Source organism: Rhea pennata, chromosome 18 (assembly GCF_028389875.1).
Source record: "Rhea pennata isolate bPtePen1 chromosome 18, bPtePen1.pri, whole genome shotgun sequence".
Taxonomy (NCBI): Eukaryota; Metazoa; Chordata; class Aves; order Rheiformes; family Rheidae; genus Rhea; species Rhea pennata.
Genome location: NC_084680.1, coordinates 4,571,792 through 4,595,461, shown reverse-complemented (window position 1 = coordinate 4,595,461; position 23,670 = coordinate 4,571,792). Strand labels below are relative to the sequence as shown.

At 42.9% G+C, this 23,670-nt stretch overlaps 1 protein-coding gene across 1 annotated transcript in view; it reads right to left on the bottom strand.

Annotated features, from left to right (window-relative positions):
- The window catches only part of CACNA1B (calcium voltage-gated channel subunit alpha1 B), a 306,587-nt gene that overhangs the window by 272,003 nt on the left and 10,914 nt on the right, over positions 1–23,670 (bottom strand). The gene's annotated exons all lie outside the window — the stretch shown is intronic.

The window sequence follows — 23,670 nt, the reverse complement described above, 5'->3', positions numbered from 1 at the left end:
CTGCATGCTGCCCTTCCTGGAAGTGCGGGCAGTCAACAGCCTTATAACAACCTGGTGTCCAACACAGAATGCACTCAAGCCTACAGAAAAAATACCATTGTTGCAATAACTGCCCTTTTCCTACCAAATTTTGCTGAAGCTGAGTAAGACAATAGCTACTTCCTCTACTTTGCTCCTGCTTTTACGAGAAACCTTATTTGAGAAAGTGCTGCAAAGAGCCTTTCCCATTGCATTTTGATCCAGTACTGGGAATGTAAGAAAGGCTGGTAACATTAGGCTTAGCAGAGGTGTTACTTCTCTGGAGTGCCATCTCCAGCCATGAAGACCATCTGCACAATATATCCAACTTCAGAAGCAATTCTGATACCCAGTTCTCAGCCCTCCTCTTCCAGCTCAACTGGATGAAGGCACCTGCAGAGCTCTCCAGCAGAGTCCCCCATCACCACTTCAAAGTTGACAAAAAGTTGTCAGTCCCAACCACACTGAACCCTTCAGAGCAAGCCACAAACATCCTTACATGCCTTTCCTGTTACACACACACCAAGTTGCCATTGCCCCCTCACTGCTTCAGGCTGATGTTTTCCCCTTCAGCTCACCAGGATTTTCTGAGAGTTTGTTGCCTCTGTGCAAGCCAAGATGCAGCAAGTACCACCTAGGCTGCAAGGAAAACCATTCACAACCCAAATTATGGATGAAGGAAAAGCTCATGGAGCAAGTTGAGGACAACTTTCAGGGAAACATCTTACTTTGAATAAAAGGATCATGAAATATTTGATTGAAACTAACTGAAATAAATTGTAATACAGGAAAGCAAAGCTTTCTAACTCTACCCTCATCCAGTTGCATGACAAGAATCTCTTAGCTGTAATAACTTGCACCAGGGAACGAGACCAGAATGACACCTGGCTGACTAGGAGTTATTTTCAAGAAGGGTTCAGGAAAATAACACCATCCCAGAGGAATAAATGAATCGATTGATTGTGGAAGAAACAGTCACTTCCAAGAAGATGAACACAAAGTCTGTTTTCCAACACTGATACAGAATAGTGATGTTAATCTTTGCCATTGGCATCCACTATTTTAAGCATTTTCTTTTTCCAAACTGAGAGGTGTTCCTTAAGCAAAGTCAAGAACTATCAGAGATGCCTCCTGCTGTGGTTGAGGCCCCCAGATAACGCTATTGTTCAAATACACAGTGATTGTAAAGAAATAAAGTCAGTTTCTATCAGAAGCCACATTTCCACTTCTTGACTTTTTGACATTCACATAACAAGGAGCTCCTGGTGACAGCACTGAGCTTTTACAAGAGCCAGGGATTCTTCTTCCAGTCTGCAATAGGTCATTTTTTCCATCATCCAGATAGTAGTTTCAGCAAAACTGAACTCTGCACATGAGAAACCTTGGACTTACTCATGATCCTAAATACGCATTGTACCTCTCATACCAAATGATCCCAGGTTGTTTTACAAGCTGTAACAGTCATTGCACAGACCACACTGGTGCTGCCACTGGGAGGGCGGGGTGACAGGGAGCTATTTCACAGCATACAATTCTGCTCTGTAGCTTCGGCCAGGAAGTGAAGGGGACACCATATGCAATTAAAGGTGCAAGGGAGGCGTGGGGAGGCAGATGCTAAGATGTGTCATTGCCAGGATGCTAGGACTAAAAAAACAGTTCAGCTAAAAGTGTGATGTGGGCTCAATGACCTCGCTGGGTCAGGGCCTCAGTTTTATATCTGCACTAGGAAGATCTGCAAGGAAGTTCTCTAGAAGAAGAATTTAGCATGCTCTATAGCCTGCTCATCTTTCTTGTCTTAAAGAAGCAGACGTCTGCCTAAATTAAACACCGAGATGACTGCATGTTTATTCTCTGCTCTTCTGTTACTATGCTACTACCTCCCTACTTCACTTTCCTCTCCTAGAGGATGGGTAATAGTTGTTTCTCTCTCATTTCTCATGAGATATTTAAGAATTGTCTGCTTGCCAGCTGCTGCAAGCTCCTCCATGAAAGAGGCACAAAAGCTAGAAGCATGACCATCTCCATCATGCCCCTGAAGACTTGCTCAGAGGTCGTCTTTGTGCAACCAGTTTGTCTTGGTACATGGCTCTCATAAAGGACTTCAGTCTGGAGAAAAATCTGCCTCATGTCCTAGCCTCTGTTATATGAAAAATTCTATTAAGAGTTATTAATAGTGCAGAAATACTGGGCTAGGTGCTATGAACAGAAAAAGTGATCCCTGCCCTGTATAGCAGGCTGTTTTGTAAGATACTGACTTTTCAAACAGAAGTCAACCAGAACTTATGATGCAACAGACTTCCATTTTTACAGATAGGGAAATAGAGAAAATTTTGCCTGAGGTCAGCTGCTATAATGGAGGAGTTCTTGCCTCACATCCCATTTCATCAATCACTTAATCATCATTTAATCCAAGGATACTCATTCATCCTGGCTTCTCACAGCCCTGCGGGAAGCCTTTCACAGGGCCATGTGAGATATTTAAAGCTGGGCAGCTGGCAAGGACAGCTAGGAGAATGGGATCAATTGTCTGCATCGAGTTCCTTGACCCTTACTTTGAAGAGTTCCCTTGCACCAGTGAAAATATAGAAGGGTTGACACTCTTCCATGGCCCTTATGAAGATGAAATGGACCAAGAGCAGAACATTCATTTACTTAGAGCATCAGGGCCATCTCGCCTGTGAGCCTATGGATGAGAGAAAAGTGAAAGCTTTTCTGAAAACTCTTAGAAGATCCAATGCAGATCTGCAGCCTCCAGAAATTCATGCAGAGAGAGCAGTCTGAGATTACATTTTAATTTTTAAATTTTTTAATTTTAGCTCTATTTGAGTAGGTCAGTCCCTCTCTAATGACACAGACTGATGGTCATTCAGGCTGTAGACGATTTTTCTTGAAGCTTCAGGCACCAACCAGTCATTATGAACTGAGGTAACTGAAGAGCCAATTCATTTGCCTACAGACAGGTTCAGGTCTTTCCCATATTTTGCCAGGCCTTTCGCATCCTTAAAGGCTCAAGGTGGAACAGTGAGGTCTTGCTTCCATGGCCCATGTCATCCTTGCTCTTTCTGTTTCAAATGATAAGGTGTGATAAGGCCAATCACAGGGATCAAATTAATACAGAATAGATTGACTTATATTATAAAAATAGATAAGCCAGAAGTGTAAGAGTGCAAACCACAAAGGAAAGAGGGGAATAAGAAGAGCTTTAGTCTGAGAGAGTAATCATCCTAAACATTGTGGGGTGGGGAATCTATATTCATGTTGCTAAGGTTCCTTTTAGACACTGCAGTTAGTCCGTCATCTATAACCAAGAGAACAATTTTAAAATTTAAGCAAGGCCAATCACAGAGAACCAGGGAAATCGTTGAAATGGCTTTCCTGGAAGAGAGTAGATTGAAATTTCCAGACTTAAACCGACACCAGTTGTTCCCCTCAGTCGCACATGAAACAGCTGGGCCAGATTCTCGTTCATTGTGCCACAAGCACTACAGTGAGAACCGGAAGCTAACCTGATGCACAGAAGGTTGAGTTATAGACTTGAATTGGTGTTTTTCCTTTTTCTTTTATCAGCAAAACTCCTGTCATGAGACATTCCTGGAAGTATCTATTCACAGAGGTAAGAAAAGGATAGAGCTTATTTGCAACACAAGACCATGCAGCTATTTATTATTTGCTCCAGACAGATCAAGAATGAACTGCAAAGTTGGCATGCTGTACTGAAGACTTCAAAAGCAACAGGGTGCTTGCAAATCACACTAGTGTCTAGGACAAAGTCATCCCGGGACTGCTCTAGCCATACTTCCAGGCTCAGACAGTTTTACAAAGCCAACTAATAGGGCTGGAGAATTATCAGGACGCAGAGTCTATGCATATTTTGGGTTCAGACCAGCTTGAAAGGGACAGTCTGAAGGATTTTGTGACATGAGTGGCTGGAAAGACTTATTCAGAGGTACAAAGGGTTGGTTTATGGGGCAGTAATTACAGTGCAGTAATGGACATTAATTTGAAGTTACTAGAGTTCAGGATATTTCATTGTTCATTCTGCACTCCATTTGCAATGATATCATATCAAAGTGATGGATTCAAATTTAGGCAAGTGATGCTGGAATAGGACAGAGAATATATTTGCTATGTTTTATGAGCATAGAGATCCATAAATTCTGAGCAAAAGTCATTACAAAGAGAAAATATTTCAGCTGTCAATCTGTCTGTCTTTACTCCTGAGGGAATAACTCAGCAGGGTACAGCAGCCCTACAGACCCAGCCAGCATTACTGGCTGCCCTGCACGCAGCTGCTGGCAGATCCCTGCCAGCAACAAGAGGAGAGTCCGCAAAGCAACTGTGCGACTTCCCACCTCCTAACTACAGCACATTTGAACAGTGCAGCCATACCCACACCTGCAAGCATCAGTCTGAGACAACAGGAAGAGGATAAGATCAGCACAGTGAGTGGTGGGACAGGAGGGCCCATTCCTTTGTGCTACAGAAAGGAATTAAACTCAGAAAGATGACAGACAACCCTTTTGCCATCGCACTCTTGAAGCGCATGGACCTATAAGGCGGCAACAGGACCTCTGCCAGCAACTCCGAAAACACAGAGCCAGACCCAAGCAGGGAATTCAGTACTGCAATATAGTCAAAAGATGTTGGAACTGATCCAAAGCCCACTGAAGTCAGCAACAAGACCCTAAGGACTTCTAACCCACAGTAACCAGCTAAATCCTAAAGAGTAACATTTTCCATTTCGCACTGCCAGAAGAAAAGGCCCTTTTCTAAAAAGTGTACGGCTCACCTGAAAAAAGCAGCACCATACAATCATAGGGCATAATGCATTGTAATACCTTTGATAGGTCTGAATAAAGAGAGAAAGAATAAAATCTTTCCCTGAATTTGCAGCAAAATTGAGTTCATCAGTCAATCATACAAATCAACCCAAGCTGGCTGGGGTTTGCATCTGCCCTTTAGAGCAAGAAGCATCCAAGCATTGATACAAAACGCCCACAGTGTGCAGAATCACATGACTAAGAATGTGTTCTCTCTCCAAAAAAGGTCTCAAAAATTTCATTAGAACTGCTATTAAAGCAACACAGAGAACATAATCCCACCTCAACTAAAAAAGACGATTAGGTATGAACTCCAAATGATTTCTTTTCAAGAAAACTGGTTTCAATATACACTTAATGTTTTAGACAGACAGCTTATGTCTGCTAAGTACTTCTATGTGTGACAAATACAACAAATGTGTGTACATATTTATATGTACACACTAACAGAATGCAAATTACAAGAGCAACAGTTCAAAGTCTCCATTCTTTCTCATCTGTATCTCAGTCTCCCTACTTGCAAAATACAAATGCCTGCTGTGGGTTTTCATTTTTTCAAGTATACAGCCAAATATCACATGCAACACTGTTTCCTTCAAAGACCTTTTTTCTCTTCCTCCAATATAAATAATGTTCACTTTACAATGAATGCATTAGTTTAGAGAACTACATTTCCACTGAGTTGTCATTTCCTGAAATATTCTTCTTTTGGGTAGAAGTTTTCCATTCTTAGTCTCCACCAAAAACCAAATTTTTCTCCCCATTTCTTTCAGTATATCTTGGTCTTACTTTTAAAGTAACATCAATATTATCCAGTAACAAAGAAATGCAGCCAAAGCACAAATCTCTCCCTGACCTGCAACAATGGCTTAAATTTGGATACTATTTATAACCCATTTGACAAAAAGTTGAAGTTTTGTGAATAAGGTCAGTAGCATCAAGGCACGCCTTTCACTGAAACAAGTGCAAAGCACCACGAGCGGCGCAGCGCAGGAAAGGAAAGCGCCAACAGTCCTCTTAAGGACATTCGCCCCAGGACATATGGGAAAGCAAGGCAGTGATGAGGGCCCAGGGAAGCAGCTGTTGCCCATTGGCTCTTTGAGCGATTTAGCACTGCTTTGCCAAATCAATGCAGGGCAGAGGATGGCTGCAGGTCAGTTACTTTTCAGAGCCACTCTGTTCACGGCTGAATCTCTCTCCATTCTTGCTGCCAAGCAAAATCTGTCAGAAGAGACAATTTAAAGCAGCAGCAATAACTACCAATCTGCTAAACCCCAGAAACCTGTGTGGAGCTGGTTTTGCATATTCTCATTGGACCATCATTTTGTCTGGTCTGTACAGCGCCTGGCACTGATGGGGCTGTGGATCTCCAGAACACTACTGCAATGGCACTGATGAAAAGCAGCACTGCTTGCTGCAAGATGGCAGAAAACAGGGAGCATCAGCAGCAGTGCAGCACTGCCATCCCACCCATTCGGTCAGAAACACCTCCATGCCTGTCCTCTCGCCTTCCTGGGCATCAGCTAAGTTCCCAGGGTGGTGCCATGCAACACATGCTTTTGTCCTGTTGAGACAAGATGACCCATACTGGTCCACTGCATGATCCCGTCTAAAGGGGTGGAGACAACTCAAGCACTTCAGCCCAACAAGAACATTAGGCAGCTGTTTTGTTGGAATCCAAGGGCCATGCTGGTTCCTAGACCAGGGCTCAGCTCCTGAGCAAGGGAATAACCCACTGGCTGAACACAGGAAAGAGATGGGAAGTAGGAAGGTCTTCCTTTTCCTTATTTTTGGTTTGACTTTTTTTGGAGTATATTTAGTTCAGACAGTTTTCAACAGACAATTGAAGTGAAATTTATTTCAAAAGGAGGAAATATTTTATTTCAAAGTATTTACTCACATCCTTCCTTGCTTTTCCCCGCCTCACAATCAAAACAATTCAACATGCATTCATAAGCTGTTTTTGTCAGCTTAAACATACATGAAAATTCCTCCCCATCATACAAAGGCATACTCTCCACTTATGATTGCTTTCTCCCTTACTCCTCTCCTAGAAGGAGTACATGATGTAGGCCAACAACTTTAGCTGCTTCCCAGTCCTAAAAATGAAGTATTTGTTCCTTGCCCATTTTGCTTCACAAGACCTAGATGTTATATATTCAAGCAATCTACATGTAGAAAACTGATCCAGCTCAATTTTCTTGGACATTTTCTTCCTAAAGTACATCAAGTAAGGAAATAATACCACTAACTTGTTTTCCTCCTCAGTGCAGCTATATCACTAACAAATCTGAAATCGCTTTTCACTAACAGATGGCAAACAGGGATAAATGATGGAATGAGTGGTGTCAGGTTTCAGATGAGCATTCAGTACAGGTTGCACAAACTGTCATCTTCAAGCACACTAAAATGTCCACTAAGACATTTCATGCCACCATCACCTACGTGAATTTTTTCTTTCTATATATGTCTATGTATCATGAGATGAGAAGTACACAAAGTTAATGACAGACTTAAAGCTGAACACGCCTACCTTTTTTGTTTAGTTTTCCACTTCGTAGGTGAAGTTTTCTCAGTCTTTGAATGAGTGCACTTGAGTCATTTAGGAAGTGACAGAACCCCTTCCTAAATGAAGAATGACTAAGAAAACTCCAGCAACTTTAGGAGAAGCCCTCAGAATCTTTTGCTTTGGATAGATATCTTGACACTTGGTGGGGAAGGAGTGTACACAGGAGGAACGAACATTTTACTGTTCCCAAGGACATGTTTTAAGAGTATTAAGTGAAAATTAATGGTTATTTTGTCTTTCATATTCCATACCTCCCTTTGCTCTGTAAAATAAGAAACATCAAGTCTTTATCTCACAGGAGTGTTATGAAAGTAAATTAATGTTTGTGTGAAGCACTCAGACACTTCAGTGATGAGATCCATAAAAAAAACCTAGAAGGAAATGAAGATTCGCATCTTCAGCCCAGGCTTTGAATAGTAAGTGGTAAATAAGATCTAGAGCTGAGCACTGAACAATAAAGCCAGTAAATGAGATTAGCACAGTCCCTTCCGCAGTCTTGAACAAAGCCAGAGCCCAGCAGAGAAGAACGGGGGTGATGAAAGGCTATCACGACAATGCATACATGCCACCAGACGATATTAATTCCAGCATTTTCCCACTTCTGACCAATTGGTCACTGAGCAGAAAGTGCTTTTGGAGCACTAGTGTGTTTTGTGACTAGTCAAGGCTGTAGATGGACTGCCTGCCCAGTTGGGTCTCTGCAGCCCCCTGCCTCACATGGCCTACCACAGCAGCACCCGCCAAGCATTTCTCCACCCCACGGGAAAGGCCATCTCCTCTTTCCCCTGAGGGTCCCACCAGACAGGGGCACAGCTAGGCTGAGGTAGATCCTGTCACACTGCACCCCTTGAGAACAGGGCACGTGGTATGCTGAAAGCAGACAGAGCCATGACACCCAGCATCACGCACATGCTTCAGGCGCAGGTTGTAAAAGGCTTTGGAAGAAGGTGTGCCACATAAATACAAGTTAATATTCTACAGAGCAAGAAGACCATCTGTGTCCCAGCAGGACAGCATGTACTATCTGGCTGGGCACCATGGCTGTCCCTTGCCCACTCTGTGGGTTCAGTCATGAGCATCTCATGCCCCTCTTCTGCAGTATCATTTACAAGCATTTGCTGGCGTGAGCAATGGCAACACAACCCGATAACGCAACCAGATGCAGCCACTTTCCTTGAAGCCCCACTCCTCTGGACATGGAAATCCATCATTAGAATGGCTTCAAGGAACACACGGCAGGTCTGCAAACCTAAAGCCAGCTATAGCGTGTTACATTCAGCTTCTGCAGGCTGGTGCATCACTCCATGCTGGCCAGCACAGAGAGAGCAGGGAGATTCATTAAAGGATCTTAAGCTTTCTGCACCTAAACTGAGGTGGAAGAGGCAGCTAGATCCTCCACAGCTAACAGTGCTGCTGTGCACCCTGAGGAACATCACACTGTAGTGGCGAAAATGGTTGTTTGACCTGGGAAGGTGCACATGAAGGTATCAGGCAAGCATCAGGCAAGGTGTGAGTGCCCAGCATATAGGGGAGTGCTGGAGAAAACTCATAGTCAAGACAAAGTTTAGTTGACCACTCAGGCCTTATGCATTCAAGCTTTGCTGATGAATATCAAGTAGAGAATTAAGGACTTAAGGCTCCATGGGACACCCATGGATCTTGCCCGCAACAGAAGCACATGCGAAGGAGAGACCACATCTGCATTTTGTAACCCATGGCTTAGATATGGATCTGAGGGAACTGGCTGAGAAGTGGTATGTCTGATACAGCTTGAGGTTGCTCTGTTCGCCTTCCTCCTCTCCCTGGTCTCATGAACTGAATATTTCAGCAGTATACAAGAGTATGTGTAAAGATGTAGGTCAGCCACAATACTTCAGCAATTCACGCCAAATTTGCCAAAATGTTTCCTTGAAGGATAGGAACAGAAAACATTTTGTGTCAATATTTTCAAAGAAACTTTTAGAGTTTGGTCTTTTCTAGTGGAAGGATGTTACTGCTTAATATCATAAATAGAAATTATTAAAAATTTGAAATCTAAAAAATTTTAATGCATTAGACAAAAGTGTTTCTCATTCTACCCAATTATTCTGCTTTTTTAAACCTATTTTTCATCTCACATTCAGTTCTTTTGGTGCTGGTGTATAGCCTGAAACAATTTCCTTGATTTTCATAGAATCATAGAATCCGGAGCTACAAGTGAACTCAGATAAGTCATTTGCACAAAGTGGCTGCACCACATGCATTTCCATACCTATCAGACAGCTAAATTTAACTACCTAATTATGAAGGGAAGAAGAGGGGAACAGTAAGAAAGGCTGCACCTGGCAGCAAACAATCATGTCTCCTTGCTTCAGGAGCAGCACTGGAGCCCTCTGAATAGTCTCTTCTTGCCATTATCCTTTCATTTCCCTACTCAAAGCAGGAACAGGATGTCAGAATTCAGCTTTTACATTTTGTCCCCATCCTAAATCTGCATTTGAAAAACCAAAGTAAGTCTGAAAAGGGGAAAAAAAAACAAGAGGTTTAATTACTTTTATCCACATCTGAGAGGCTCTCAAGTATATCCTCTGTTCCTGGAATTACAGATCCAATGGCAGGTAGAAAAATGAACAGTAAGAGGCAGACTACAGAAATACCAGACTCCTGGTTATTTGCCTGAAACACAGTTCTTTTCCAAGATAGCTCCACTGCTAGTCTGCCAGGCTAGTTTCAAGCAAAGTCCATTCCAGTCAAATTCATTTCTGCTACAAGGTGAGCAAGGTTATTGCTCATGGATGTAGTGATCCTCCTCACCCACAAACCAGGCTCAGGAATAGATGAGGTGGGGAGTGGCAAGAGGTGGGGTTTGCACAGATGATTTTGTTTTAATCAAAGCACAAGCCGAGAGGATCCGCATCCAGCAGACTGCGGCCCAGCTCCGCACACTGCAGACACCAGCTCCTAATGTCCAAGCTTAGCTGACACCTGTTTGTGTCTCCTGAAAGACACGCTGCAGATACCTGCCTCGGTTCACAAAAAGCAAAGCTTGAGGATTTCTTTGAGGTAGAGGTTGTATCTACCAAGTCACCTTTCCAGGGTCTGCAGCACTGAACACCCTCCGAGCCCTGCCTAATCTGCAAGCTCACAACGCAGCAGGCAGCAGTGCCAAAGGAGGGGAGGGAGCTGGAAGAACTCACATGCCTTCTTAGGTTTCGGCCCTGAGATATTACAGGCAAAAAAACCACACCGACTGCAGCCCTTGCACAGGACATTTCTCTGTAGAAGGGATCAAGTCAGCAGTTTCCTACTTGTCACCCAACCTTGACACTTTAACTAAGGTGATGGATGGCATTTTTAGCTGCATTTTGGTAAAGTCCTTCAAAGGAGGGCAGAGCTATCTTGTGGCTTCCACCCCCATTTCTGGCAGTTGCTTGGGCATTTTAATTTTTTTGTTTTGTTTTTGCTTGAGCCCTTCATTCCTGCAGATTAACATAGAGGTAAGCATGACCTACAGTGCCTGGCAAAGATGAATGCTTAGAGGTGACCACTAGTCTTTTACAGACCTGAAACAGTGGCAACGCTCCAGACTCTTGCAGGCCCTCCCAGCACGTCACATGCACGCTCATACACTGCTCAATACTTGGCTGCAAACACTAATGGACTCTGCACAGTCGGGTCCCTCCAGTCGCTTGCAGCCCAGATGCCCACACACCACCTTTCGGAAGCCCCTGGAACAAGGCAGTTGGAGCACAGAAGAAACTCCAGGGCTTTCACATGGCAACATGGCAGTTTTTGCTAAAGAGATGATATAGTCAGCTCCTCCCTTCCTGCAAACATTCCTACAGGAAGAGCCCAGCAGGGACGTATGCAAAGGCCTCGTCTCTGTCCTGGTAGAGATACTCTGTTGCTCTTGCAGGATTTCCTCATCTAGACTCACTGTGGCCTCTGCAGGGTCCTTCTGCCCCATGCTGCCTCAGTCCAGCTGTTGTTAAGGTTAACAGGTAGAAATGTCTCCTCGCTTTTTTGTTAGGCCATACATTGAGAGACAAGAGTCTGGGAAACAGTTTGCTGAGGTACTAAAGAGGTTTCCCCAGAATACTCACTGCAATCGCAGCTTCAGTCCTGTTCCCCTGGTCCGTTTCCCATGCCAGCAGCAAGACTAAAGCCTTGCACCCACTGCCAGAAGTGAGTTGTACTGGGAGGCAAGAGCCTCTCCTCCATCTCAAGCACAGCTCCAGTCACACCGTGGGTACCCACTAAATCTCACCACAGGGGAGATTGTCCTCTCAGTCATCTCCACATTGCAGGGTCCTGACCAGCCTCATAAGGTTCCTATGGGGTCCATTTTTCTATGCCACTTGCACAGTCCACACACTATACCTGTGAGGACCACAAGTCTCACTCCATCACAGTCTTGCTTCCATGGTCAAGAATCCTCTTTTCCACACACTGTCTTATGACAATTTTAAAACCCTAGCAATGGACAGAAAATTGTTTCTCTCAATCCTCCGATACCTTTGGAGCAGCATCCTGGGGAGATACCAGTTCCAGATGCTGGAAAGGGCTTATTCACTTCAAAACCTAAATGGATACATCAGTGAGCATCTCAAGGTACATTTTGGAATGAGGAGGGACAGTTGGATTCTAGTTATTGAAATCAAGTGTGCTGCTCCATAGCCATACCCTTCCTCTTTACATAGTCTGCCTCCCACCCCCGTTTTTCTCCTTTCCAAGGCAGGTCTGCAACATCACTACTGCATGGGAGAGAAGGGACTACTGTCCCCAGCATGTCCTGTTGCCCTTACTAAGGCAGTTATGAACTTCAGTCTGAAAACTGTACTGAGCCACAAAGGTTCCTAAAACTCCACAAAACTCTGAGCTCTCAGAAGTTATTCATGCTTTTTAAGCAAAAAATTATCCACTTGCCAGTAAAAACTGATCCATTTTTAAAAAGAATAGATGTGTAAACCATTTTTCTTATATTTTCCATGTGGAAAATAGAAGCAATCAGATGCGCATAAAACAAGATTTGAGAGGCTGGTGTGCATTGCTCATCGTATGAAAACTGGGGATGGCGTTACTTGGAGCATTTCAGAAAGCCACACAGCCTGCCTTTACAAGAGGGAATGATTATTAGAGATGATCCAATGCCTTCATCCCCCCATCACCCTTACACAGCTGGGCAGTGATGTTCTTCACAGCTGGGGGCCTGGAGAGGCCAACTGACCCAGCTAGCATCCACCATCATGCAGCAAAGCTGATCTCCACCGCCCAAGGCTCATGCCCAGTCACTGGACAGGCCTTCTGCTCCAGACAGGGGTGGAAACATAGCCATCTGTCACACTTGATGGCATGGCAAGCTCACAGCAGCACTGTAGTACCAGAAGCAAGGAGTAGCAGACATCCCTAATGTGGTAGACATTTGCTGTGTAGTCAGAGTCAGATGACCAAGGCCTGACCCAGCTCCTGGGGCTGGTAGTGCTAATAGGTTATTTTTAACATAAGCAGCCCAACTGTACTGTTGTGGCATCATCTGTAATAAAACAAGAGGCTTGTTCCCTCCTAACCCCACTGGGGATGGGTATGAGACTTGCCACTTGCTCTTGAACAGCTAGATTAGCTTCTATAGAGCTGAAAAAAACAGAAGTTTTATGGGGGGTTAGGGGGAAGATATTTGCTTCTGTTGATCTTCCTGGTTATATCTGCATAACCGAAGGGCCCAGTTTTGCAAAGTCACTTTTCTCATTCCTATCCATATTTCAGACCATCTCCAACTGAGTCCCATTAATGTAATTGATTTTTAATGGCACTCTCAAAGAAGTGATGCAAAGATTTTAACGGGCTATTAGATTGAAATTAAGCCTCACCCAAACCTTCCTCCCTAGTAACAAAGGTTTCCAAACATGCAAGGGAATATTTGGTTCCTGCTGACAGAAAAGGAAGTACTACAGAGGCTTGGGGAAGAGAGGCAGTCAAACTCCCCATATTCCACTCTGCGTAGCATCATTCCTGTTACTGCTAAAGACCACAAGTTTGTAATTACAAAAAGCAGGAGTTCCCCGTTACAAGGGAAGGCTCTTTCATCCTTCAGACACAAGCAAGACCAGAGGGCAACTCTGGGGGGGTTACAAAGGAATATACTATTTGAAGAGCTGAAAGTCTTCCAGGGTTCAAAAATACACACGCCTGGCTTGCATTTATTCTGAGCTCCTTCATGCCAAGCAGACGCTGGCTGATTTCTCAGATCAGATATTTGAAACCCAAACAGCTGAGCCTGGTAGTAGTTATAGTCAATGGATTCAGCAGCACCGGTCTCCTGGTGAGGTTTGTGCTGCAGTAAACAATTAGAACATCCTTCTCATGGGGAAGGGACCCTAGGAAAGGAGATTCAACATCTTTTATTCATTCCCTGTATGCTCCAAGAGCTATATTTTTTTCAGAAAAATCTATATGCATTTCAAACAACTCAAAGCCAGGATGTTACCCTTAAGACCGACATTTTGTGGATGGCATCCTTCTCTACTCAACCACATCACTTCTGTCCCAGAAAAACATGGAGCCACTCCTTTTTGTAATCCATAGCAGATTAGTGACAATAGTTGTGGACATCCTGACTCAATGCACATCACCTCCCCCAAAGGTCCAATCTTTCCTCAGGTTAAAAATTGACGGACACCCACATTTGCAATTTCCCGTGTGGCACGCCGTTGCTTTAGCACATTCCCCGTGGTACACGAACACTGAGCTCCACGAAGAGTCTCCCACTCACTGTGAGTGAGTATGTGCATTTCTAGAAGATTATGCTGTTAGCATCTATTTTATTTCTGATTCAAATTCTCATTTGATTTCAAGATTTCATTTTAAAGACTTACTTCACTTGAGACATTTTAAATTCTCTTCTTTTCAATCCTGTCAACCCGCATTTTTCACTAATACATTAGGGTATCATCATTACCTCTATTTTTAAAGGGGCAAAGTATGGACACAAAAGAGAAATCAGTGGCCTGAAGTCATTCATCAGCCAGTGATAAAGGTAAAAAACAGGACACTCAAAATCCTACTCCACTGCTCTATCTGCTAGGCAAAAGAACTGAAACTGCATTATCCTGGCTCTGTCTCAGACAGCATTATCTCCTGCTATAGTCTCATGTTCTTCTTTCATGCCTTCCAATTAAAGCAAGGAAATTGGCTCATGCTGAGCTTCCTTTGTCCTTTTCACCTCTTGTGAAAGTCAGGGTTACCATAATTTTATACCTGTTATAATTAGCTTTAGTGTTGTAACCTGGGTGAAAAAAAAAAGTGTTCTTTCAATAATAGACTTATTGGATCAGAGAGTGTTTTCTCTCCTCCACAACTGGTAGCCAAGTTTAGTATTTCCAAATCCTTACACTGTACATAGGCAATTTAATATTTTATTCATTATATAAAAAAAATTAAACTGTGCAACAGGCTCAGAATTCACTCAGCCAACCTAGGCTAGGAAATACTTCTGAACAGAGAACTTCAGAAATTCTTCATGTCAAAATCCCCTGCTCAAGAAGCCCTGTAACCAAGGCTGGGATTTAGCATCAGGAGACAAGAAAGGCTGACTGCTTTGTTCAACACATGCTCCTCAGTGGAGATAACATCTATACCTGAGCTGTGCAGGTTACCAGTTACGTTTTTTCAGGTTGATACAGCATCCTTTATTTGGAGCACATGGTTACAAAATTTTGAAGGTAATTGAATTAAAATCTATTTAGGAAGCTTGTTAGCCTATCTTTATCCCCAGTAGCACCTCCACGAAGAGGTGGAACACGTAGCTGTAGAAGTCAGTACAACTATATTGATCTAGCCAAGACTCAAGGATTTCACTGCATCACTTCCCAGAACTTCTGATGGCCATTAAGAGAGGGCCTTATCCTTTACCAAACTCACCAGCCAATAGCATTTACTTCGTTGCAGTGCAGAAATGATTTGCTACAGCTTTGCACGACCTTTTGCTAGCAGCCTTTCCCTGATGTCTGAGGCCAGAAAAGCAACACAGATTCATCTTGGCATTAGGAGCAAGGTTTGGTAACATTCTCACTCAACATGAGCGCTTTGATGCTGAACTTTGGACAGTTGGATATGCTTTTGGGTCTGACTGAAGGACAGAGCTACCTTCTGACAAGCTAATTTCACCTATCAGAATCTGCTTCCATTTTCCAAAACCAAAAAAAAAAATGGTCTGAGACTGCAGCCAAGGAGAATCCTCTCCCTCCAAAGCGAGAGCAAGGCAATACACCACCACAGAAAGCACAGCAACTCTTACACGCCTAGCCTAGTGGTGCCAGATCATACTCCTTTGTGAAACCAAAGCACCTTTATCAAAGTGGCATCTACTTTGTTAGAAATGACCTTAGATTAATTTTAAGTGAGTGTCAGTTTTCAAACAGATCTTTTCTCAAAGCTTAGGATTGCAGGGTTTGTAGACACTTAACAGCACTGGAATAGTAAAGTTTCTCTCTAAGCTCTAGTAAAGCTTGCAAAAAGACATTTGATCTTTAAATTGGACATTGTGTGAGAGAATATCACTATTTCTCTTGATATTGTTTCGTGCATAAAAAGGAAGTTTAGACCTTGACACGTACAGTTGCATTTTACAGGTCTTGCTGTAATAGACTGTACTGCTACTCCAGAATCACATCTCCAGCCTGATTCAAAAGAAATTACAAGATAATGTAAAGGACAATTATGAAACAGCCCCTTCAAATTTCCACCTAACTTTCTTCAGGGAGCGTCAGGAAGTAAAAGGGCCTAATCATCCCTCTTCAAAAAGTTCATTTCCTCTCCAGTAAATATCTATAGGTCTATAGATCCAAAATAGACCATCTCAGCTTAAGCGAATTCTTGTTACAGTAACTTCCATGAGCTAATTACATTTCCATTAGTAAAGGAGTTCTAAAACTTCAATTTCTTAGCTAGTTCTTTTTGAATCTTGCCAAAATAGATAGGGATGCACAATTTTTTTTTTTTTTTTTTTTTTGAAATAAGCCGTTTCACCCTTATGAGACTTTCCTCAGTTTTAACTCTGTCTTTTCATTTCCCCTTAAATGGATGTTTCTTCAACTCTTTAATCACTTTCAGCCTTCTTCCTAAGCTTCAAATCTAAGCAAAGCTTTATTCAGCAGTGTCATTTCAGGATGTTTGAAATGGTGAACTGAGCCAAAAGACAGTTTGTCATGACACTTCCTCCCCCACTGCCCCCCACCACCACTTTTTTTTTTTTTTAACTGGGAATTGAGCTGAGAGCTCCTAGTTGAGTTCTTTAGAACTTTGACTTCTCTCTGAACCAGAACTGGGCTACCTCCAAGCATTTCTGATATTCAGTTTAATCTGAGCACTCTTCAGCACAGTATTGGATACTTTGTAGCTGAAAGTCTTCATCTAAGCGTCTCATTTCTGTCCTTCCCTCCTGGACCTCCACTTCACCCCAAGGACCAAAAACATGCTCCTAAACTTATTCCTGCACTAATGTTTACTGTTTTGTAGACCCTCACAAGGAATTTATTATCAAAGAGACAATGGGAGGTCGTTTCACCTGCATACAGGAAAATGGAGAAAATATCCTCAGGCACAGAGCAGATCCAGGATGGCTGAAGTTAAGTGAAGAGCATGTCCTGGATGCCAAAAAGCATCTATTGAACTACTCAAGTGCCAAGAGCTGACCTTTGAGCTTGGGTTATTTGCAGAGACTTGAAGCAACTCATCCTCTCGGTTCCGTGTTCGAGCAAGTGAGTACTAAGGCCCTACCGAGCCAGGCCATCTCACACCCCTTGGTAGCAGTTCAGCAAGAACACAACAGAACACCAATATTCTGACTCCACTGAGCTTCCCTGACCCTTGCAGACTGCTCTGAGGAAGGCAATGGTCCCAAAGCACCCAAAACCCTTGGGGTCAGTGGTGGACCCAAGGATGCATGTGTGAACATGAGGCTGTTACCTCCAGTACTCAGGATTAGATTACAGTTACGAGCAGGCTGATTTTCCAAACCCTCATACCTTTCAGCAATCAGCCAGGTTCTTATCGCCTCAGAAGAGCAGGCATTTTGCCATCAAAGCTGGCCACTTGGGAACTGGGACACAGTATCAGAAGTAGCATTTAAGAAGAAAACAAGCTTGAGAAATCCTGCATACTCCTCCTCAGATCTAATCGTGAGACAGCACTCAACAGCACACAGAGGGCTTGGAGGCTTTTTGGTTTTTCTTTTTAACTGGAAAGCATTAAGAGAATGAATATTAGAGCACTTCAGAGCTCCACTTTTGCTGTGAATTCCTAGCATTCATACACAACTATAATAGCTACAATTGCAATGCTTTTCACCTCTAGAGAGGAATAAGCAGCCAAGCAGATGCCCATACTACATGATTGCCAGGGCAGGATTGGACCTTAGTAGCAAACCACAAGGTCCAACATCTTCTCCAGACCTACAACATCCACCATAGTTGACTTTATGAGCTGATCAGCCATACACGTCTCTGCCACAAGCCTCTAAGGGCCATGAGAAATTAAAACCTTTATCTGGATTAACTATCCTTGTTGGCTTTAATGAAGCTCTGACAATGATCCTCTCTTTCACTTGGGGTAGCAGTTTTTATTTTACAGGCAGCCCAACTTCAGGGCCTATGGACAAAAGATGAAAGCACCCTCTGCTTATGCCATGGTGAAGGTGTCAAGAGCTGACACACCCCTCTTTGTGGGCGAAAAGCTTCAGAGAAGCATTAGCAGGCACAAAACAGAAGCATTTTTTATGGATTTCCATCTTGTGCTAATTTCCATTTCCTCTCTCTTTGGAGAAGAGTTGTTTCTTGGTGCCTTCTCTTTCTGGCTTGTTGTTGTACCCCTCCTTTATCAATCCACATTCCAAGTGTTCAATACCTTGCAGTCACTTCTGACAAAGAAAGAATCACATCAGCCTCATTATCTATTTGCCCTTGAGAAACACTCTGACCTGAAAAGCTGTTTGTCAAAACATGGAGAGCAGAGGGGAGGAAGGCTGTGCTTTGAGTCTGACATCTTCTGTCAGAGAAGAGTCAGGCCTACCTGCAAGTTCTCCTATAAGGATCAGGGTCCAGCTGCAGCCGTCCTCTAAGTACAGCCCTGAGTCCTCCTCTGCTCAGACATCTCCTTCTAATTTACCAGCCAGCCATACAGTTACACACCCACTTGCTTAGCTCAACCAGCCTCTACCCACTCCTACCAGAATTCAATGCACAAAAGTCATTTTAAGTGATGGAAAAAGACAAGCATAAACAACACCCCAACAGACCCTGAGATCCCTTTGCTAGATATGAGACAGGCCCAGAGAAAAAGCAAGCACCAGTCTTGAGGAACCTGGTGCCCCACCAGGCAATCTAGTTGTAATTGGAGCATAGAAGAAAACAGATGTTCGTCAAAGTAGGGTTAGAGCCCACAAATCCTGCTTCCCTGTCTAGTGTCCTCTGAAGAAAACTGCTTATTCGGCTCTGCAGGATGCCTTCAGTTTTCCAAGAACCCAGATGGTCAAGTGACAGACAACAGGAGAACCTCAAGCTAATTTAGTCTGTTCAAAAGTTCTCATATGACCACTTCCCTTCCAGTTAGCAGTCTTCTCTGCCTTAAGAAAAAAAGAGATTCTAGTCTTCCTTCATTACAGAAGGAAATTGTCATCCAGACCAGCTAGATCTGAGCTCCAGTTCATACCTTTACCTTGCCATGTTTTTCCCTTAATTTGATTTAATTTCAGAAGGTACCTTTAGCTTTGCTGTATCAGCAAGTATCCATCCATCACTGGAATATAAAACAAATTGAAAAGAGGAATCAGCTCCTTGAAAATCTATAGAGCCTTTGCTCTTAGTATGACTTATGCACAATGTTAATAGCAATCAGCCTTAATCCATCACCTTCCATACTGTATAACCATGCAAAGAGGTTTACTCAGTTCCCCCTTGTGATAACTTATCAAGATGAAGTTTGTTCCTCTTATTTCCCCATTTTTCAGCTCTTCTTGCCTCTCAGCTTTGCTTTCTAGCAGAGATGGGCCAGAAGTTCCAAGCAAAAAAAAAAAAAGAGAAATCTGCATTTCCCTGCTTCTAGTTCCTTTATTCCCTAGGTATCTAAATGTAAAGCTTTAGAAAGCAACAAGCATGCTTTCAAAAGCCGTACTGAAGTGCATCCAAGTATTTTTGTTTGGGTTTTCAAATTTATTCTACAGTTATTGGTGGGGGGAAGGGAAAAATAGACTCCTAGAAACACTCAAGCTCCAGTCATGTAGGATCCTGTAAATCAGACATGCTAGTCTGAAGACTCATGAATGCATAAAGTGCGTGAGGGAAGTGCTAGATACTGTAGGCATCCATGTATATTTGAGAGATTTAAGAGTCCCAACCCTCATAGATATTTACTTCTCAAATACTTCCATCATATCATACCCCACACCCTGTCTAGGAGGTACAGCCACCTCAAGCTGAAAGATCAGAACTCCACAGCCCACTGAAGATTAGGCTTGATAGTTCATGTAACTCCCCCTTCCACAGTCATCACTGCAACCAGGGCTGCTGATCCTCATATACTGCTCCAGGAATAGCATCTCAAACTGCCTACATACTAAGATGATCCTAGTAACTAGCAAAGCTAACATTAAGAATGAATAGGTCCTTGTTATGCGACAGAAATTACCTTCTAGGATATTAACCTCACCAGTAACCCTAGGAATATTTTTCTCAGTCAAGCTAATTCTAACTTTTGTTATTTGTCCTGAAGATCCTGAGACATCAGTAACAGCACATATTTTGTGCACATTATTTGTCTACTCCAGGCCTGGCACATACCATCTCTGTCTCACCCAAGAATCTAGGCAGCCGACCCAGCTGGCTCAGGACACTACCAGGACCCTTAGTGTTCAATCCAGACAGATTTAAAGCCAAAAATTAACTTTGCTCATAAAGAGCATGAGTCTTAAGTGTTCCACTTATTTACACACCATTAGCAGCTTTTGGTGCTGGACAAACCCTGCACATGATTGCAGCAACTAGCTCCAAAAGGAGGTAATAGAACTAGGAAGGGCTGAGAACAAAAACAGCACAGGACAATGGCATAAGGGCTAGCTCTCGTGTCAAGGGAACCTGAGCAGCCTCAGACTCTGCCAGGGAAATACTGGAAATTTCCAAAACTGTAAGCATGCAGAAAAGGAAATAATTATTCCCTAAATCTCACTAAGTAAGATCTGGAGGGAAGTAGTGGAAGTTTCAGGCTTTCTGTTGTGGCACGCAATTAAATCGTGGGACCCATTGCCAAAGATGTGATCGAGCCAAAAGAGCCAGCTAAGATAGATAGCCCCTATGGATCACCAAGCTTAAAGGCCAGACATGCCTTTCCCACTAAATTCCTTGACCTCTGAATTTTGGGAAGTGGGAAGGTAAGGGTCAGTTTATACATGCCTTCTTTGCAATTTTTCCCCTTAGCAGTCACTGTCTTATACTAGTTCCAGTCAGAAGGGGCACTTGTAGCTTAACCCAGTAGCAGTTTTGGGCCACTGTATCCAAAGCCTGGGATACAAAAGACTAAGTCTTTCTGTGGATCCAGCAGCGCATGTACTATGTCCAAATTCTAGTCGTCCTGAATCAAGGGTCATAACTGCATCTATTACCATATAGATGAGGGAGTTGGATGTACAGAGGACTCTGTAGTTTTCTGAAGTTTCCATCCCAAAAAAACTTGTAGGACTAGAGACAGAATTAAAAGCCCCCATACTCTTCCCTTGGGAAAAAGGCATTAAGACCCAAACCACTTGGACAGTTCCGTTTCTGTGCAATTTAGAGCTGCTAATGGGCAGTGTCATCACTGAAGCAAATGTAAGCCCATAAGAAAGAAAAACTAAAGTGAATATGAGCTATAAAATATACTTGTCCTTCCACAATAGGAACTGGCACATCCCAGTTGGACAGCTTTCCTTGATACTCATCTACAACTGGAAGGGTTTACAAGAAATAACTAAAAAATTATAGAGGAAAAAGTCTTCCTGGGAGTAGAAATCTATTATTTTCCAAAGTCCCTATTAAAGGTAAATCAGCTGGTTTCTCTACAAGTAAATGAGAAAGACACTACAGCATTGCTGTGGTAAGAAGCTAAGGGAGTGTCTTCTGGAACAAACTAAGCCATTTTGGGCCACAATCTATCAGCCTCCAGCTTAGCTCAGTAGGATATTGACCATGGCTGCATGTAACAGAACTCTGATTTATTTTCTGATTAACAGCTTCTAGCATCTGATTTTGACAGTGTCTATTATTGCAGGTTTTTGAAAATAAATATATTTATCAATAATACGAATAAGCAGGCTTTGGGTGAGAAAAAGGGGAGAGGGTCAAAAAAGCAGGTGGGAAGGGTTACCTCATGATCAATTTAATATTCCCATGGGATAGGTTCAATAAACACAGAGCTTTCCCCCACAACCACCTCCTCCTCCTCCAACACAGACATGGGCTAGCCCTCCTCCTACAGAAACAGCTAACGAGAGCAAAGCTGCTCTCTGCTCTTTACAGTTTCCAGCTAAAAGATGTAAGAGAGGTCAGATTTTCTGACATTCACCATCTTTCTAAAAAAAAAAAAAAAAAAAAAAACAACACCCTCAACAGGATGAGCAGGTATACAACCCCACACGTTACACATGTTATCATGAAATGCTTCGGCGTGGTCTTTTCTGATGAAGTAGAAAACTTGAGAAATCAAAATCCACCTATAATATTGAAGATCAGTTTGAAACTGAGCCTGGGAACTAGTCACTGTCTGTGAAATGTTAAGTAACATTTTCTAATACAGATCTCGCACATATGGCAAAGGAAAGTTTTTGATGTCGAGTAGTCAAATGGTTTCAAAAACTGATATCCTACCTACCTATATTTGTAAGAATGCATTAAGTACAAGTTTAGCGCTGCCTTATTTTTAATATTTTGATACATTACAGAATCTGCTTGTTTGAAAAAACGACCAAGCCAGCTCTGAGATCACCTTCCACGGAAAGCAAAATTAAAGTTCCATTTGTGCCACCACCTTGCAGAGCCTCCCCAGAGAAACAGCGAGGTTTGTTATTACTAAGTGTTCTTCCTCAGCAACCTGCCTCTGAAGTGCTGCTGCTGAAATGCCAGGTTGATATCTGCCTCCAATAAAATGCCTTGTTCAGGCTTCCCCCTGAGAACAGGTTAAGAGATGGAAAAAAACGACGGGTGGATAAAGAATTTCTGTCTAGCAAAGAAAAACCCAAGGAAATGGAGTTCTTGCTTTCTAGCACAGAGCAATGCCAGCACCAGAGCAAGTTAAAAACTTTAATAATAACCTAGGAAATTCAAAGTAAAACACATGGGACTACAGAAAAAACGCTGATTTCCTCCCCTGGGTGAAGCTGCAGAACTTTCAGTGTTATTTCTCTGCCACAGGTCCCTCCACCTCCTTACTGGGTTTGCAAGAACAGCCCCAGATTCAGGAAAAAACAAGGCTTTTTTTTTTTTTATCTCAGTAAGCACACAGGTGACTGTTCTCAGTGAGACCCTCTCAGACACCCGAGGTTAGGCATGAGCTCAAGAGCTTTGTTAAATTCAGCCCACGAATTACAGGATTAGAGGGATGCGGATTTCCCCACTGGAGATGACTCTTGGACTTGATATCGCTCAGTTTACGTTTCACCTCTCCCTCTTTGCCTGCCTGATGGGAAGCCCATGTACAAGGCAATTTCAATACAACCCAGCTAGTATCACCATTGGAAACCAGAAGCTTTGACGTTAACAGGATTGTACATCAAAAGAATATGCATGTTTGCAGATGGCAACAGGGTTCCTTATTACAGCTGTCTAATCAAGCTGATATTCTGCAATTATGCTCAGAGATCAAACAGCACTGCAAACAGCACTTGCAGCAGAACTGGCACCGGGAAGATGTCCGTGTCATGCCTATGGCATTACACATTCATCTGTGCTTCCACAAGCACGGCACACCGACGAAGCATTTCTGAAACCGTTGCAAAACTTTGAAAAATCTCTGTCACAATTAGGCAGCTCTTAACATGTGCATTCTGATTCTTGGTCTGTGTTTACAAAAAAATAAAACTCAAATCCAAAACATGCCTGAAGAAACAGCAATATGGCTGCAATTCAGAAAAGCTCGTGTATATAAATTTAACTTTAAACACACATAACCACTGGAGTGAGCTGCATTGAAACATGTAGCTAAATGCCTTGCTGAAGGATAAATTAAACCACGTGCCTAAAGCTTTCCAGAATCAGGGCCTATTTT